Source organism: Phyllostomus discolor, chromosome 4, assembly GCF_004126475.2.
Source record: "Phyllostomus discolor isolate MPI-MPIP mPhyDis1 chromosome 4, mPhyDis1.pri.v3, whole genome shotgun sequence".
Taxonomy (NCBI): Eukaryota; Metazoa; Chordata; class Mammalia; order Chiroptera; family Phyllostomidae; genus Phyllostomus; species Phyllostomus discolor.
The window spans coordinates 181,234,395-181,252,189 of NC_040906.2; the positions used below are offsets into that span (position 1 = coordinate 181,234,395).

At 37.8% G+C, this 17,795-nt stretch overlaps 1 protein-coding gene and 1 pseudogene across 8 annotated transcripts in view; both read right to left on the bottom strand.

Moving 5' to 3' along the window:
• The window catches only part of PTPRK (protein tyrosine phosphatase receptor type K), a 490,478-nt gene that overhangs the window by 63,620 nt on the left and 409,063 nt on the right, over positions 1-17,795 (bottom strand). The window lies entirely within an intron of this gene.
• LOC114495159 lies at positions 929-1,428 on the bottom strand (annotated as a pseudogene).

Consider the following 17,795-nt stretch of genomic DNA (forward strand, 5'->3'; position numbering starts at 1 on the left):
CTTTTCTAGTCCAGGCTGAGGGCGCAGGGGTGCGTGGCCCCTCTTTCCCAGTCTGCCTCCCTCTCTGCTGGCCCACTCCGCGGCACTGCCCTCGCGAAGGTGCGACTCCCAGGCCCACTCATCTCCATCCACCTGCCGCTTTCGTGTGTGGTTTTCCTGAAACTGAACTAGGATCCCACTGCTGCTCTGTTCACAGCCCACAAAACTTTAAGGAAAATGAAAATGTGCATTCAAATAAAAACATGATTTACAACAGCACTTGAAACAACACAGTAATATGATAAAAGCTCATGACAGATGAAACTAGACATAATTATAATTGCTGCAAATATGGAAAACATTCATGCAAGCATTTAATAAGAAAAAAAGCAGAAATGTGATAATAGTCTTTTAGGATATTGTCTCAAAGTACTTTAAATGTTGTTATATTAACAGTTTTTAAGGTAGAGGAGACAAATGAAATCCTAAACCACTGCTGACAGCTTGCCCTTCCTCTCAAGATAAAGTTTAACTCCTAGTCTTACAGTCCTTCCATAACCCTGTACCAACATACCTATTAGCCTAATTTCTCACCAATTTCTTTACCTATTCTTCCCTGAACATTCCATCAGTTTTCATGCCTACATACCTTTGCTCATTCTGTTCCCTATGCCTCTGGCCTTTTCTACCAGCTGATCTCAAGTGTCATTTGGCATTCAATTCTGTTTTTTTTCTGAGTACCTCATATCACAATTATTAGCTCATCTGTTGTCAGGCTCTCTCACTATTCATAACTCCTTTGTGGCACGAGCTACACCATATTTATTTTTATTTTCTTGATGTGCAACACAATTATATTAACTAAATATTCTTATTCAACAAAATTATATTAATTATATGTTAATTTATATTATTAGTTGAATACTCAAATTATATTAATTAAATATTCTTTTTTGGGGGGCGAGGAAATACTTTTAAATTTTTTCTTCTTTACAAATACACCAGAGAATCATGCAGCACTGCCAGCACTGGATGCATCCTGGGCCACAGACTTGCATACTCCTTTGCAACCGGCCCTGTGATGGCAGAACCTTTCATTTCACCTTTATGGTTTCCTATGACCCCCGCATTATCTTCAAAACAAAGAATCACACCATCTTTTTTTCTCCGGTATGACTTTCGTTGTGAAATCACTACCACTGGATGTACCTTCTTCCTGAGCTCTGGTTTGCCTTTTTCGACTGTGGCCATCGCCATGTCGCCCACACCCTCAGCAGGAAGCCTGTTGAGTCGCCCCTCGATCCCCTTCACAGAGATGATACACAGATTTTTGGCTCCTGTGTTGTCAGCACAGTTGATAATGGCTCCTGCTGGGAGACCGAGGGAAATCCACAGTTTCGCCCCGGAGGACCCACCACATCCACGCTTCAACATCTTGGACGCCGGAAAGGCTAATTAAATATTCTTGTGAAATTTTATAACTAAGAACAGTTTTGGTTGATATGATGCTTTGATATTTTCCAATTTCAGGATAATGTGTTAAAATGGATTCCACTTTGACACCGTAACTCCTCCGCTTCCCAATTCTGCCCATTTCCTATGTCTTCAGTGAGCTCAGAATTCAGATTTCAAGTTAGGTAAGAATTGTACTGGACTTATGAAGACTTCAGTTATTCATATTTCACTGTGAGGACTTTGGCCAAATGATCAAATTTTCTTACTTTGTTCACTCTTCAAAATACTAGTGAGCATCAGATTCCAGATGTGCTGGGGAATGTGGGTGAAAGATTAAAGATGACAGTATTTGTGCTCTCAAATATGTCTCACCACCATAGGTTAGGCTCCCTGGAAGCAGAGCTTGAGACAAGGATTCAGTTGCATGTGGTTTATTAAGGGCGTGCTCTTGGGGGAAGAAAAGAAGCAAGGGGCACGGAATAGGATGAGGAAAGGAAGTAACTGAGAATGTGGTCTCAGTGGGTCTTCTGGGGAGCTCTGGAGCATAAATTGCCCCAAAGGTGACCTCACTTGATATGAGGGGGCTAGTTTTTTGTGCTTTCATGTCAGTCTGTCATAGGCTATAAGCTAGTAGGGTTGGGAGGTGGGTGCATAAGGCTCTGGGGAAAGAAAATGCTTTTCAGCTAAAAGTGATTCTGAAGGAAAGAGGGCAGATGGAGATATTAGCAGAACACTCACAGAAACTAGAAAGCAAGTCCACAAGCTCAGTTAAAGGGATCTGGTCAGAGCACCAAAACTGACTAGAGTTACACTAAAGCACACCCTTCATGTGAGAGCATAATTGGCTCTCAAAAAAAGAATATAGAGTTAAAAAAAAAAGGCAGCAAGAAACAAGACATTTTGGAAGACACACGTTATAAGATTTCGAAGTTAACCAGCAGCGTTTCAGGCTTAAGTAGCAGCTGTTCATATATATCTGCATATCCCAAGATCTGAAGAAGGTCCTAAAACCCGATTCGTCCACTAGGAGACTGTGTCATGTGAGACATGGATGTTTCTTAGCTCCTGTCTTTAGCTGTGACTCTTGAAATTGCTTCCTTGGATTATTTTAATCTTATCAAAGCCTTCATATGTGTGACTGAAAATTTAAAAAAAAAGTTTTTCAAAGAATTTCCATGGAATAACTCCTACATGGCTGATCAGATAGCAGCTGGATTACTCTCTAAAAAGCACCTCATTCCTTGCACAAAGCATGTGCACAAAGGTTGGCTTTCTATTTCCTTAAGTCAGAAATCAAGTTCAAGAAGAATTGTAAGCTGATGTAAAAAGAATTCTCCTCAAAAATCAAAATCGTCATTGGCTACAGACTAAACTTTTCACATGGAAATTGTTGACGACATCTGGACACTACATGACTGAGTGACAGCCTTCATTTCTTCTCTCCCAACAAATATTTATTAGACACTTACTAAGTCTTCAACTTTGGAAGAAATTAGGCAACATGATGCCAGTCAAATTTTTCATAGCAGGGGAAATTTTTAAAAACATATTTAAAAATCCTATGTAGAAGCCCAAGATATAAACTAAATGAGAGAACAGATGTAGTAGCTGAAGCAGACAGAGATAAGGAAGGTAAGGCTTGAAAGTTCTGACTTTATTTTTCCAAACATCCTCGAGAACCACTCATTTGGTGGGATTTAAACTTTAGGCAATCTAGACACTGGCCAGTGATCTGGCTAAGCCCACACAACTGGTTTGTAGAACCCAGGTGATCTGACTCTAAGCCTGTACATTTTCCTTCACCCCACAGCTAAAGATATAATCCCTGCCCTCTGAAACTCTGCATCTGGTCGAGAAAGAAAATAAATGTATAAAATAATGCAGGTTGTGTAACATTAATGCAATACAAATGCTACAGAGTAAATGCTGGAAATTTAAAAGAGGGGGAGATGTGAAGTTGAACTCCCAGAGTCATTCTAAGAAATTGATGAAGTAATTGCAATTGTCCATCTATTCTTTCTGAATGTTCTATAGAAGACTACACTAGGACAATTACCTTTTTTTGTGGGGTCAGTGGGTATGTGTGACAACCAGCAAGAGAATACCAAGTAACCAAGACCTTAATTCCATTTTTGAAAAATGATTTATGCTCCTGAGCCCAGATAACTTATTACCCAACTATTTCTGAAATCAAATTGAATCTGGCCTTGTTTTCTATTTCTTTTTTAAAAAATCTTTTCTTTATCTCTTAATCTGTAGATTTTGAACTACGTGGGGATAGCTTCACCACTAAAATTTAAAATGACAAAGCCAAAAAGGTATATCAATCCCTCCTTTTTTTCTTTATATGAAAATCACCGTATTGGTCTAATGACCCGTCTGAATTGACACACTCAATCCCAGGCCCTGCGTTTCCTCACTCACAACCAGTATCAGGGCCCATCAGGTGTGACCAGCTCTGTAGTGGCACTTGTATCAAGCTAGCCACAGTTGGGCAGCAGTCGCGAGAGCAAGGGCTTCCTGTGGAAGACAGCCACTATTGAAACAGTGCAAGTATTTCTGGTTTGTTATGCCTGCTCTGATATCAACTCTGGCCTGATTATAGGTTCCGGGTAAGGCGGGCTATGGAGGTCCCTCTGGCCCGCTGCCTCTCACTTCCGGAGGACATTTGAGCTTTGGCTCCAGACTTCATCTTCCCTTCCAAGTCAGCGGGGGGTTGGTTCCTGCCCCACCCTACCCCCTGCGTTTGGGCTCTGTGATGTGTTATTCAGTCTCCTGTGGTTTTCCTGCTCTGGCTTCTGGCTTGGCCTGCCTGGTCATGCTGGTTTCCACAAGCTCAGCCAGTCCCCAAGTTCAGATCAGTAACAGAAGATTCAGTATTTTGTCAAGGCCACAGCTGCAATAGCTTCATCAAATCAAACCTTTAGGAGAGTAATTCTAAACTCATTATAATCCAAGACATTTTCAACCAAAGTATCAGTCATTATTTATATGTCTGACTTGTCCATAAGCTGATTGTAACAAGATATTAAACCCCCCCACAAATAACCATCAAATATGAACAGTCAATTAAACTATCAGGGCAAAAACATCCATCTCTTTAAGGGGATGTAAAGATGCAATCATACCGGTTTCCAAGAGCTCAAATGTTCTGTGGACTCTACATTTAAAATTTTTTTTCAGCTTGTCCCACAAAGGTGTCGGTGGCATCTGTCACAGACGTAGGTCTGTTCACTGAAGGGCCATCAGCAGCAGTGCGGTTCACTGTGCTGAGCACAGCACGCGCACGACAGTATTGCCTGGACCTGACACTAGATCTTATCTCCTGTGGAAGATGTTGGGGACCGCCCTGCCTGGTATCAGAAGCTGTAACCCCCGCCAAGGATAAGGCTGAGGGAGTGGCTTTGGACCATAAGCCAGCAAGGAGACAAAAGCTTATCTTCCTGGCAGGAGCGCTGCTTCTGCTGCTTCATCCATAACTGAACCCCAATGCTTGGTCGGTTAGCCAATGGTGGATAAGATTCCCCAAGGGGGGAACAATCTAAGACAGGCACGATCACATGGGAGGCCCCCAAGGAAGGACTTTGGGGATTACAGCAAAGGGGGTGATGGACCCTTGCCCCTTGGCTTTGACAGAGCCTGAGTCCTCAAGGTCTGGGAGAAAATCTCCTTATCTCTTGGTTGTCTTAGTTTCCTAGCTCCACCTAAGCCTGAAACAACGACAGGGTGGTGCAGCTCTGTGCTGAAAAGGGCAGGTTCCCGGGTGATCAGGCCTAAGAAAGAATATGTAAAATCCTGTGAAACCTGCTTTGTTTAGAATGCTCTCAGTTGAATGATAAGGGTCCAAGGAAGAAGGAAGTTTGTTCCTCAAAGTTTTACAGCTGTTTGACCCTGACTCAAAATAGGCCCTCAGACTTCCTAGTTATCTATTGTTTGATCCTTACTTCCTAGCAATGAGTAATGAGCTCTACCTGAATTCTTATGCAAACGAAACCAATAAAAAGCCTCTCCAGTGGGGGAACGGGGCGTTCTCCCCATTAGAGAGAGTGGCCATGTTGTTCCTACTTCCCCACAGGACTTGGTTGTCTTCTGTGTATGTTTTTCTCCCATGTTGACGAGCCATCCACAGCATTCCACAGTCACTGCAGGCAGGTGAGGTCACGTCAGGAAGATACATATTTTAAAAAAGATTAACCAAGGTGTGCTGTAAACCATTTTCAAGCTATGTGATTTTCCCAGAGTTTTAAATGTGTGAACAGCTGACGGAGTGTTGGTGAAGACACTAATGGACTTTTGAGAAGTGAAGGGGGAGGTAGATGTGGAGAATATAGAAAAAGAATGAACAACACTTTTTTTTTCCCTAGTATTTCTAAACTGTTTCCAGTAGTTCATAATCCCTGGGGAGTATCTCAGGCATGCACTACTGATTTTGGTACATAAGGGTAGCACTCGGGGCTTGGTACCGATGCCAGAGCTATGCTCTTAATTTGAAAGTGGGCTCGTCGAGGAATGTGTGCAGATACTAAGATATAAAGGATAAATGTGGTAGAAGGTAGCAATTGTTGAAGTCAGATTTGGAGCATGAAAACCCTGCTGACAAACCTCTTTCCAAAGAGTTTAGGCCCATATTAAAACATTATGAGGTCATTGCTACCTCTACAATTTATATCTTGCCAGATGTCTGAGGATTTCAGAATAGCATATGTCTACTATTACTGCATGAAGATAAAGTTGTTTTATTTTACTGACACAGATTTAGAAGTTAAATGAAATGGTGGTTTTATATTTAATGAAAGATTTTCTATTATAAAGTAAAATTAATAATTAAAGGTCAATGTCACAAGTCAGGAATAATTTTATATACAATATTGGGTCTGACTGGGGTCCCATGAATGTAAATGAGGTTTGAACCCCTTAGTAACCACACACATCCACATTAAAGAAAAAATACTCCTTTAGCTTTAGGACCAGCTCCTGGAATGCAGACCAATCCTCCAGTACAAGATACACTCTGGTCCATAACTGTGTAGACAGGGTCACTAAACTATCTTCAGAATTAAGTTATTCATACTATGCTTTTTACACAAAGGGTACCGAACTTTTAAAAAATCAGCAGAAAGAAATATTTGCAACAGAAAGAAATATTTGGTACTGCATTCTTAAAAAATCAACAGAAAGAAATATTTGCACAGTTAAAGTAATTAAAGTCTAAAAGTCCCTCATTATAGAGAAATGCGGCTAAGGCACCCAATCAACTTTCCTTTTCTGTTTTCAGAAATAATTCAACTACATATAAGACAGAAAAACTATAACATGCACTCAAATTGATAATCAATTTTTAATCAGCAGCGTTTCAACCATCAAAGTGTTTAGTACAAGTTTCCCTTTGGTAAAGGAAAAGAACCATTAAAATCCTCATCAAAAATACATATTTGCATGTTGAGATTCTTGAATTTACATGTTTAACAAACAAGCTATATTCATTCACACATTCATTCATTCATTCATTCATGCCACCTGTACAAAATTATTAAATAAATATCCAGAGTACTGTAAAGTAAGTGAGCTGATGAAGAGACAGATACAACAGAAAACAAACATGGGTTCTGTGTTTTGTGAAACCTACAGTCTTTGTAGGCCTAAAAATAAGCCATCAGAAATGTTTTAACATTTAAAAAATGTTAACAGTTTCAACATTTAACACTGTTAAAGGTTTATATTTTACATTTCCTCTTTGGGGAATGAAGTAGTTATGTCAGATGCTATTTTTGTTTTGCTTTCAACCTGAAGAGGAAGGGCTAGGAAATCAGAGACAGATGAACAAGACTTGTTGACTGAGGCACGACCTGGAGTCATATAAAACATTCACATCCTTAATAAATATTTGTGGATAAATTTAATGAAATGTTTAAATCAAACTGGTATATAGTAAAAATATCTGTTGAAGCAACATCTAAAGTAATGTTGTATTTCATAGCTTTGTGAGAAATATAGAATATTATTAGCAAAGAGAAAGATGCAGGTGAACGAAACAAAGATTTTGAAACTACTTATTTAATGTTGTTTGTGCTGATTAAAGAAAATCTAGGAAGTTCTCATTTTCTGCTGCATTCAGTGAGTGGTTTCTCCCAATATCATCTGGACACACGAGGGCAACAGCGTCACAACATAATAAAAGGAATTCAGGTTTCAACTCTATAATCTGCCACTTGAAGATACAGTAACTCCAATATATCATGCCCAATTGTGGCATGTCTCACTTTGGCAGCTAGTGATTTCTGGAGCCATCTAGAAAATGTAGAAACACTGTGGCCTCCCAATAATTAGAGTTAAGAATTTATAATATGTAGGTTTAAGGGGACAGGCAGGGCAGCCTGCATTAATAATTCAACTACATATAAGACAGAAAAACTATGCTGCATTCTATGATTCTATATACAGAGACACATATCAGATATTCCTCTTGTCTTAGTGCGATTGGGTCTAATCATTTAGGAAATTATTTACGTCTTATTTGAAATGTTTTCTTTAGCTCTTTTAAAATACTAATGTTAGAACATTTTATTGACTACTTTTAAAATTACATATGTTGGTACAATAAATAAATTTTGTTTCAGGAGCATGAAGAAGCTCTTACAAAATAGTTGTTACATTTGAAACCAGTGGGGTTGGGAGTCTCTGTTCCATAAACACGCCTCAGGATCTGAACAAAAGAGCCTCAGACAACCAAAGCACAGAGGGTCCAAGGGATGCAGGAGAATGAGCTGAACGAAACCACAGAGTTCTGCCACATCTGTATTCTGGGAGCAGCTACATCTGGGAGATCTTTGAGACAAATACTTAACCTTTCAGGTAACCAAACTGTATGAGGGCTGCTAGCAACATAATCATATACAGAACACTAATTTTATAGGTAAGAAATTATTACCAAAAAAAAAAAAAAAAGGTTTAAGAAAAGCATAGTTATTCACCATAAACAAAAGAGAGAGGAACTTTTATCAAAGGAAAATGATTAGGAAAAAAGAGCCCTGGCTGGCCTAGCTCAGTGGATTGAGCACGGGCTGCAAACCAAAGTATCGCAGGTTCGATTCCCGGTCAGGGCAAATGCCTGGGTTGCAGGCCATGGCCCCCAGCAACTGCACATTGATGTTTCTCTCTCTCTCTTTCTCCAGCCCTTCCCTCTCTAAAAAATAAATAAATAAAATCTTTAAAAAGAGAAAATGATTAGGAAAAAGACAAACAAACCATGTACAGTAACTAGGATGTGAGTGCCTAAAGGTCAGTGAACAGATCTTTATCACTGTACTCTTGACATTGTTCATACTCAATACCCAGCATACTTGAATAAAATATTGAAATAAATATGGAAAGTAAAAATTAACGAAATATCAAAAAAATTGACATATCACAAAATTATAAGGGATCCTTGAAAAGAACTACCAATCATTCTGATTTTTTTTAAAGTAAATGATCTGATTCCTTTCAGTCTTCCTCCTAACTCATTCTCCCAGGTGTGTTTGGAAGTGAATCTTGTTCACAGTGCCACCGCCACCCCTCTTTTATTTTGGACTAATCGGAGTTTTCCGCCTTCTCGCAGGAAGCAGTCCTGCACCCCTGATCACTAGACCCAGGTCTCTATCCCTGATAGATCTTCTTTGGGAGAAACAACAGGCCTCATATACTAAGTCATTTAAGTCATTCCAGATAAAGGTTGAATTAGTTTACACCTCAGGGCAAATTTGAAACTGGAGTCCTCTATTCTGAGGTGCCTCTACGTCCTGCAGGAAAGTTAATTTAGGTCATTTTCCGATACCCTGCATGATGAGCAACTGTTCCTGTGAATGGATCCAAATAAAAGCAGGATGCAAATGTGGGGCAAGCCAGTCCTCTGAGCCAGTGACCCGAGTGGGGCTCTGCATCCACCCAGCCTCCTGGGACATTTGCCTATCAAGGTTTAAAAATGTGTATCTTAAGCTAATATTATATTTAGAAAATCAAGTTTAGATTTTACTACCCCCATGACACTAACACTTTCAGAAAATAAGTGTAGCATAATTAGGATTTTACTACATATTTATTTCAATAAAGTCTTTAGATAAAGAAAAGTGGAGAGAAGGCAGTCATGTTTAAAATATCTGACAAAATCATTTTGGCATTATTTTGTCAAATAAATATATTGTGATCATGATAATAAATTAGAAAGATAAGTGCATCACTGGTTATTTGGCTAATTCTAAAACTGAATTCCTCTGAAACTAGAAAAGAAGTGACCCTGAGTTTAGAAATAGGAAATATTCTACTTTCTCTGCTATATATTTAGATGACTGCATATATCATGGAGAATTTACCTTTTTGTTTACTACTTATAAAACAATTATTATATTGAGAGTAAAAACAAAATGTTTGTGTCACAAAAATTTTCCATGTAGCCCCAACTGGTGTGCCTCGGTCAGTTGGGTGTTGTCCCGCAAAGTGAAATGTCTGGTCAGGGCACATGCCTGGCTTGCAGGTCTGGTCCCCAGTCAGGGCACATACAAGAAGCAACAACAGATCAGTGGTTCTCACTGACATCAATGTTTCCCTCCCTCTTTCCTTCCTCCCTTCCCTGCGCTTTAGAAATTAAATAAATAAACACATAAATAAATAAAAATTAAGAAAAAATTCCATGTGGTTTTAGCAATGATTCTCAAACTTATTTGTTCTTTATCAATAAACAAAATATATAGTTTAGACATTTCACAGCAACGTTTCACAGACATAATACTGAACACAAAAAAGACTTCTATCAAAACATCTGGTAAACAGAAGTCAGACTGAGCTTAACTGGTGCAGTACATATTTTTCTAATTTTTTTCAACTTGGTTATACATCTTAAAAAATATATAACTTGTTTTTTTCAGGAGAAATTTGAAATATTAGTTTGTATATATGAATTAGTATGTATTTTCTATGATTGGTGTGACAATTTCAGCTTGTTCTATAGAGCATTATGTGAAGTTTTCAAATAGCTTCTTTAAACTGCATTTTTAAAAAAAGTTCTCTTAGCAGTGAAATAAAAATCACTCTCCACATTTGCTCCTGCCACCTGGCTTACCTAATGAATCCCAGCTTACTCCTCTGCCTACTCATGCTTCCTTCTGCTTTGATTATTTTTTGACGCTTTTGTTTTTAATGAATAAAAAGTACAGTTTTCACAGCATCTGGGAGGGAATGTTGCCCTACTCAATATGAGAAAGTCTGAAAAATTCTGAAATCAGAGACTTCCGGTGATTGATAACCGCATATATATCATAAACCAAGATGATTTAGAATTGCTTGCAGCTCAGGAAATGTGAAACAACCACTATGTACTTAAAGATATTCCAAAGCAAATTAAAGTATTTCTAGGCTTTCCCTAAGAGGCAGCCTTCAATAAAAGAGCTTGAATGTTTGTTAACTTTTTTGATTCATCAACTTGAAACAAAATGTACCACATAAACTGAACAGTTAACTACTCATGTGGTCATCTCTTCAGTCTTTATAAAACAGTTATAAAACAAAACCAGAGGTATCATTATGCAAATAATTTAACAACAAAACATAAAATGCTAACCATTTTTCTGCCTGTTAGGCAAGCAAAATCCTGCAAAGACTGGTATCAATTAGTAGAATAACAGAATGGATAACCAAGCATTCGAGTATATTGTGTGAAACATAAATCTGTATAATTCTTTATGAGTGTAATTTGACTTTAATTATTTTAAAATATATAAACAACATATGATCTAGAAATACTGATTTTAGGAATTTATTCTATAACAGACAATTAGCATCTTAGCCAAGGATGTTTATTCCATTGCATGTAATTGCAAGACATGTGAACAATGTAAGTGTCCATCAATAGAAGAAGGATTAAACATACATACATTCATACATCATGGAATATCTGTGTCTTCTAATTTGAAAATATATTCAAGACATTTTAAGTTAGAGAAAAAAAAAGCAAGCTTCAGGCCACTATTTTAGGATGATGGCAACTTTAAAAATCTGTACATTTTCTGGCAATAAAAGTAAAGGTATGTCTCCATAATCACAAAGTTGGGAAAGAGTTCCTCACCAGGTTGGGTAATTATAAAAATTTTTGTATCTATAACATGTAAGATTGATGTTTTATAAAATGAATCCAAAGCCTACGTAGTTTTTAGACAAGGCTATATTTGTTTAATGGAAGTTATTACCAAATCCTAAATTATAATAAACCTATAACATAGACTTTCAATATTCTACCAGAATGAACAGAGTAGCATTCTATCGACAAGAATAGATCTTGACAGAGTTGGGAATCTCCATTCAGAGTGTGATATCTCATGATTTAGATGAATGTGTCCAATGACAATTTTTTAAAATGTTATTTTATTGATCATGCTATTATAGTTGTCCCAATTTTCCCCCTTTGCCTCCCTCCACCCAGCCTCCACATTCCCTCAGGCAATCCCCCTTTATTGTTCATGTCCATGGGTCATGTGTATAAGTTCTTTGGCTACTCCATTTCCTAGACTGTACTTTGCATCCCTATGGCTATTCTTTAACTATACATTTGTACTTAATCCCCTTACCTTTTCACCCATTCCCTCACACATCCGTCTCATTTGGCAGCCATCAAAACACTCCCCATATCCATGATTCTCTCTGTTCTTGTTGTTTGCTTAGTTTGTTTTTTAGATTCAATTGCTGATAGATATGTATTTATTGCCATTTTATTGTTCATAGTATTGATCTTCTTTTTCTTAAGTAAGTCCCTTTAACATTTCATATAATAATGGCTTGGTGATGATTAACTCCTTTAGTTTTTTCTTGTCTGGGAAGCTCTTCACCTCTCTTTTGACTCGAAATGATAGCTTTGCTGGATAGAGCAGTCTTGGCTGTAGTTCCCTGCTTTTTATGACTTTGAATATTTCTTGTCAATCCCTTCTAGTCTGAAAAGTTTCTTTTGAGAAATCAGCTGACAGTCTTATGGGAATGCCCCTGTAGATAAATAACTGCTTTTCTCTTGCTGCTTTTAAGATTCTGTCTTTATTTTTAAACTTTGGCCTTTTAAATTATAATGTGTCTTGGAGTGGGCCTCTTTGAGTCCATCTCCTTGGGACTCTCTGTGTTTCTTTGACTTGTATATTTATTTCCTTCACCAAATTAGAGAAGTTTTCTTTTATTATTTTTTCAAATAGATTTCTAATTTTTTGCCCTTTCTCTTCTTCTGGCACCCCTATGATGCGAATTTTGTACCTCTTGAAGTTGTTCCAGAGACTGCTTATACTATCCTCATTTTTTTTGGATTCTTTTTTTTTCTTGTTCTGATTGTTTTTTGTTTCTCTGTTCCAAATCATTGATTTGATTCTCAGCTTCATTCACTCTATTATTGTTTCCTTGCAAATTGCTCTTTATTTCAATTAGTGAATCCTTTACTTTTGACTGGGTCTTTTTAAAAAGCTGTTGAAGTTCTTACTACGTTCCTTGAGCATCCTAATAACCAGTGTTTTGAACTCTGCATCTGATAGATTGCTTATCTCCATTTTGTTTAGGTCTTTTCCTGGAGTTTTGAACTGTTCTTTCCTTTGGGCCATGTTTCTTTGTTCATTTTGGTAGCCTCCATCTGTATGTTTCCATGTATTATGTAGAGCTGCTATGACTCCCTGTCTTGGTAGTATGGCCTAAAGCAGTAGGTGTCCTGTAGGGTCCAATGGCACAGCCTCCCCTATCAGCCAAGTCAGGTACTGGAGTTGCACCCTTTTGTGTGGGCTGAGTACATCCTCCTCTTATAGTTGAGCTTTGGTAGCTGTTGGCAGCTCAATGGGAGGGATTTACCCAGGCCAGTCAGTTGCAAGGATTGGCTGTGACTTAACACCAACCTCCACCATCCATGGAGGATCAACTGTGCAAGGGTAGGGTCATGGTGCTCCAATATGGTTTATACCTGTCCACTGGGTGCATAGGCTCTGGGGTTTCCTGGGTGGTACAAGCCAAAGTTAATCCACACCTGTGTTTTGCTCAGGACCATCCTACCTGAGCTATAGAGCAATCTGAGATGGCTGCTACTATGCTGGGCTTGGAGATTTCCAGGCTAAGCCAAGCTGTGAATTTAGGCTGGCTTCTGTTAGTGTCATGCCTGGAGCCACTTAGCAAGAGATATTTGGCTTGGGGTTCACTGAGGCCAGCTGCTGTTGTTTGAAAGTATTTAGGAAGTTGTGAATATGAGCCAAAACCAAGCACTCATATGGCAAAGCTACTGATAACAGCTGCAAATTGGGTGAGACAGAGCCTCAGGGGAATCTCCAGGGCGGAGCAAACAGTGTGAGCCAGATTGATGGAGTCTTAGATATGGCAACCTCCTGCTGGCTCTGTGGGTCTGGCTGATTTTCTGTCTGGGAGAAAGCTGTCTCCCAGCTTTTGCCTTGATTTTAGACACTTCAGATCCCTCCTGTATGCCACTGTGCCTTTAAAGCTGCTACCCTGGTGCTGGAGCTCAAAGGGAGTGAGTCTGAGTTATGTGTGGGTTCCTTGAAAGGAACTGCTTGGGATTCCAGAAGTTTCTCCCAACTCAATCCATACTGGCTTTTGCACACAGAAGTTGTGGGGATGTATCTTCCTGGCAATGGAATCCTGGGCTGGGGGGCCTGGTGTGGGGCTGGGACTCCTTTCTCCTGTGAGACCAGCCCTATTCCCTGTCTCCAACCCCTCAGTCCGGATGGATGTGGTTTCTTAAATTCCATAGTTGTCAGATTCCATTCCACTCAATTTCTGCAGTCTGATGGTTGCTCTATAATTTAGTTGTAAGTTTGATATGGTTGTGCGAGGAGGTGAGCAGTGTCTAGCTATGTTCCCATCTTGACCGGAAGCTGGCCAATGACTATTTTCACTTCAAAACTGCTCTGCATGGTAACTGCATACAGGTGTTACACCCTCCATTCCACAGCTGTCTTCCTTGGAGCTCAAAATCTGGCTTAATGCCTGACAGAGTATAAGCAGGCAATTAATACATTCTCAGTGGATGACCAGCCTCCCAATGTTAAGCAGCTGACAGAATAGTTAGATGTAGGGAAACTGAGCAAGGCATGGAGATATATTCAAGAGATGACTGCCCTTCACCATGATGATGTGAAATTTATGTTTAAAAAATCAGCAACCAACAATGTAGTTCTGAGAAATGATTTGGTAGGAAAACCTTGAGAAAAGCCCAAATTACAGGAGGTGATGTCTTAGCTATATACTCTTTTTTAATGATTTTTAAGGCATATTTCAAAAGCTTTTTATTTGGTATTGCTCCAATTACCAATTATCCCCCTTACACCCTCTTCACCTCCATAATCATCACACTGTTGTTGTCCATGTGCACGGGTCCTTTGTATCTCATTTTAGTTTTAATTTATATTCCTCTTATTATGAGTAAGGTTGAATATTTTTTCATATAATGAAGAGTCATTTGTCTCTGAGAAATGTCTTGACAGTTTTTTTAAAACTCAAAATGGACTAGAGACCTAAATGTTAGAGTTGAAACCATAAAAATCCTGGAAGAAACCTAGGCAGTAAAATCTTGGACATTTCTCTTAGCAATATTTTATCTGCTGTATCTCCTCAGGCAAGGGAAAGAAAAGAAAAAAGTAAACAAATGGGACTACATCAAACTAAAAAAAATTTGCATGGCAAAGGAAACCATCAACAAAATTAAAAGACAACCTATGGAATGGGAGAACATATTTGCTGATATATCTGACAAGTGGTTAATATCCAAAATTTATAAAGAACTTATAAAACTTCACACCAAAAAAAACAAACAATCCAATTAAAAGGTGGACAAATGACCTAATTGACACATCTGCAAAGAGGACATACAGACAGCCAAAAGACATGAAAAGATGTTCAACATCACTAAACATCAAAAAAATGCAAACTAAAACCACAGTGAGATATTCTCTCACACCTGTCAGAATGGCCATCATCAATAAATCAACAAACAACAAGTGTTAGTTACATACTCTTATTAGACATTTTTCATTCTTCCTTGTCTCTCTAAAAATGTTCTTATTTGCTGTAGTGTTAGTATATGGTTAGGCCATGAACAATAAACCACATTTAGTTCAACTATCTCTCCTAGTAGCTACCCTTGTCAGAAAAATAGTAATCGGCCAATACCAGTCAGCTTTTTATAAAATCAGACCTAAGATGAAGGTTATCAGAGTAAGTAGAAGAAAGTCTTACTAATACAGTGAAACCCTACCTCAAAAACATAGCCCAGTTTAATTTTCATCTGGGAAAAAACAGCAGGCAAAGAGCAGATGCAAAGCCAGGTGTTATTTGTAAATAACAGCAGCAGCCGGTAATTAAAACATCATCTTTCTGAATTTACAATATGGAAGACACACCTGCACATACAAACATCTATCAGGAAGAGCAGCATTGTTTTAAAAGAACAATTTGTACATTTACTTAAGGGTCATCAATACACAAACTGTGAATGTTCTGCTATTACTAGGGATATAGAAAATGTGGCAAAGATCACATTTTCCCCTCCACTATCATATTTACAAATGTTAATTTCTACATTTCCTTAAACCATGAAGTGGAAATAGTAATTTCTTTCCCAGTAAATTCAGCAGGAGTTCTTAAAAGAGTAAAAATATCAGAAGTGAACAAGATTCCAAATTTTGAAACTAGGTTGAGATCTGTGTCAAAAACAGGATGTGAAAAATCGAGAACTATTTAGATGTTGGGTGATAACATTCACTTTCGGTCTTTAAAGTAAAAACAGACTGAACTATATGGTGTTTTATGTATTTCATTTTCACAAAATCTGAGAAATTTTTATTTTAAAGTGAACTAGAATTTTTCCAAGATTTTTATAAATACAATAGGAAATACATAATTTACTTGATAAAATTGATCGCATAAATACTTTGTAATCTAAATAATGAATACTAATCTAAAAGTTTTAAACATATTGAAAAAATTCTAAAGTATGTAATTTATAATCTTCTTTCAATAGTGATCACTGTGCATTCAAGAAAGATTCAATTAACTTTCTACTTTAATGCCACTTATTCAATCATAGAGATAATCGTTAAAGTAATCCACGTTTCATTAAAAACTGAAAAGAATGCAAAATGTCAGACACTAATGAATAGGGGATAAAGGATACTTCACCTATTATGGAGCAATAATTATAAACCAATGCTCTATAACACTCAGTGAATATGTTTCAAGGAGGTCAAACTTGATTTTAATATTTTATCCCTAGAACAGAATAAATATAGAAATATGAGAGGCAGAGCTCATGATACCATAACACTGCAATAAAACTAATCCAATATTTTGATGTGCAGATTCACTCTAAAGATGTTTTTAATTGCTAAGAACAAAAATACTTTACGTTTATTTTTTTAGTTTAGCATTTGCTTTCTTCAAAATCAAAGGATTAAAATAGGGGCTCTGTACTTTCAGTATATAAAGTTAATGATATCAACAAATAACACACATGTGTGTATGTGAATATGTAATATGTAATTTGTGAGTGTGCATGTTTTTAAAAAGGCTGCACCTTCAACACTGCTTGGAAACCCGTTCACTTAAATATTTAAGTTCATCATTTATAAATTTTGTTTCCCACATACCTGCAGGATGCAACTCAGCTAAATATGTCACAGCAAACCCCTTTCCTCTATTTTTCTAAAAACATGTTCCTCATTTTTTCTGAGCCCTTACTAATAGAGACTTTAAAATTCATATTTCTACTAAGAGTCTGTTAAAGGTAATTTAGGTTTTTGTATCATGCTCCATGTGCCATTACTTCTTTGATCTCTCCACTGCCCAATTCCAAAGTTACTTCCATATTTTTAGGTATTTGTTAGAGTTGGACCCCACTTTCAGTAACTAATAAAACCTAGATTAGTTATTTTTAAGCTATAACAAGTTATCATGTATTAGTGAGTTAAATCAATGCAAATTTATTATCTTCAAGTTCTAGACGTCGAAAATCCTAAATGAATCTTATAGGACTAAAATTAAAATGTTTGCAGACTTGTGTTCCTTCTAGAGACTCAAGGGAAAAAACCACTTGTCTTTTCCTGCTTCCTGAGACCACCTGCCTTCCTTGGCTCCTGATCTCTGTACCTTTCTGCAAAGCGCATCATCACGCCGATCCCGACTTCTGTCCTCACACCCATTCTCTCACTCGAGCCTTCCACATACCACTTATACGAACTCTCACTGAGTCCATCTGTATAATCCAGGATAATTACCCTATGTCAAGATCTTTAAAGTAGTTGAGAAGTATTTTTTGCCATATAAAGTAACAGCTATAGAGTCTGAATATTAGAACTCGGACATCGCGG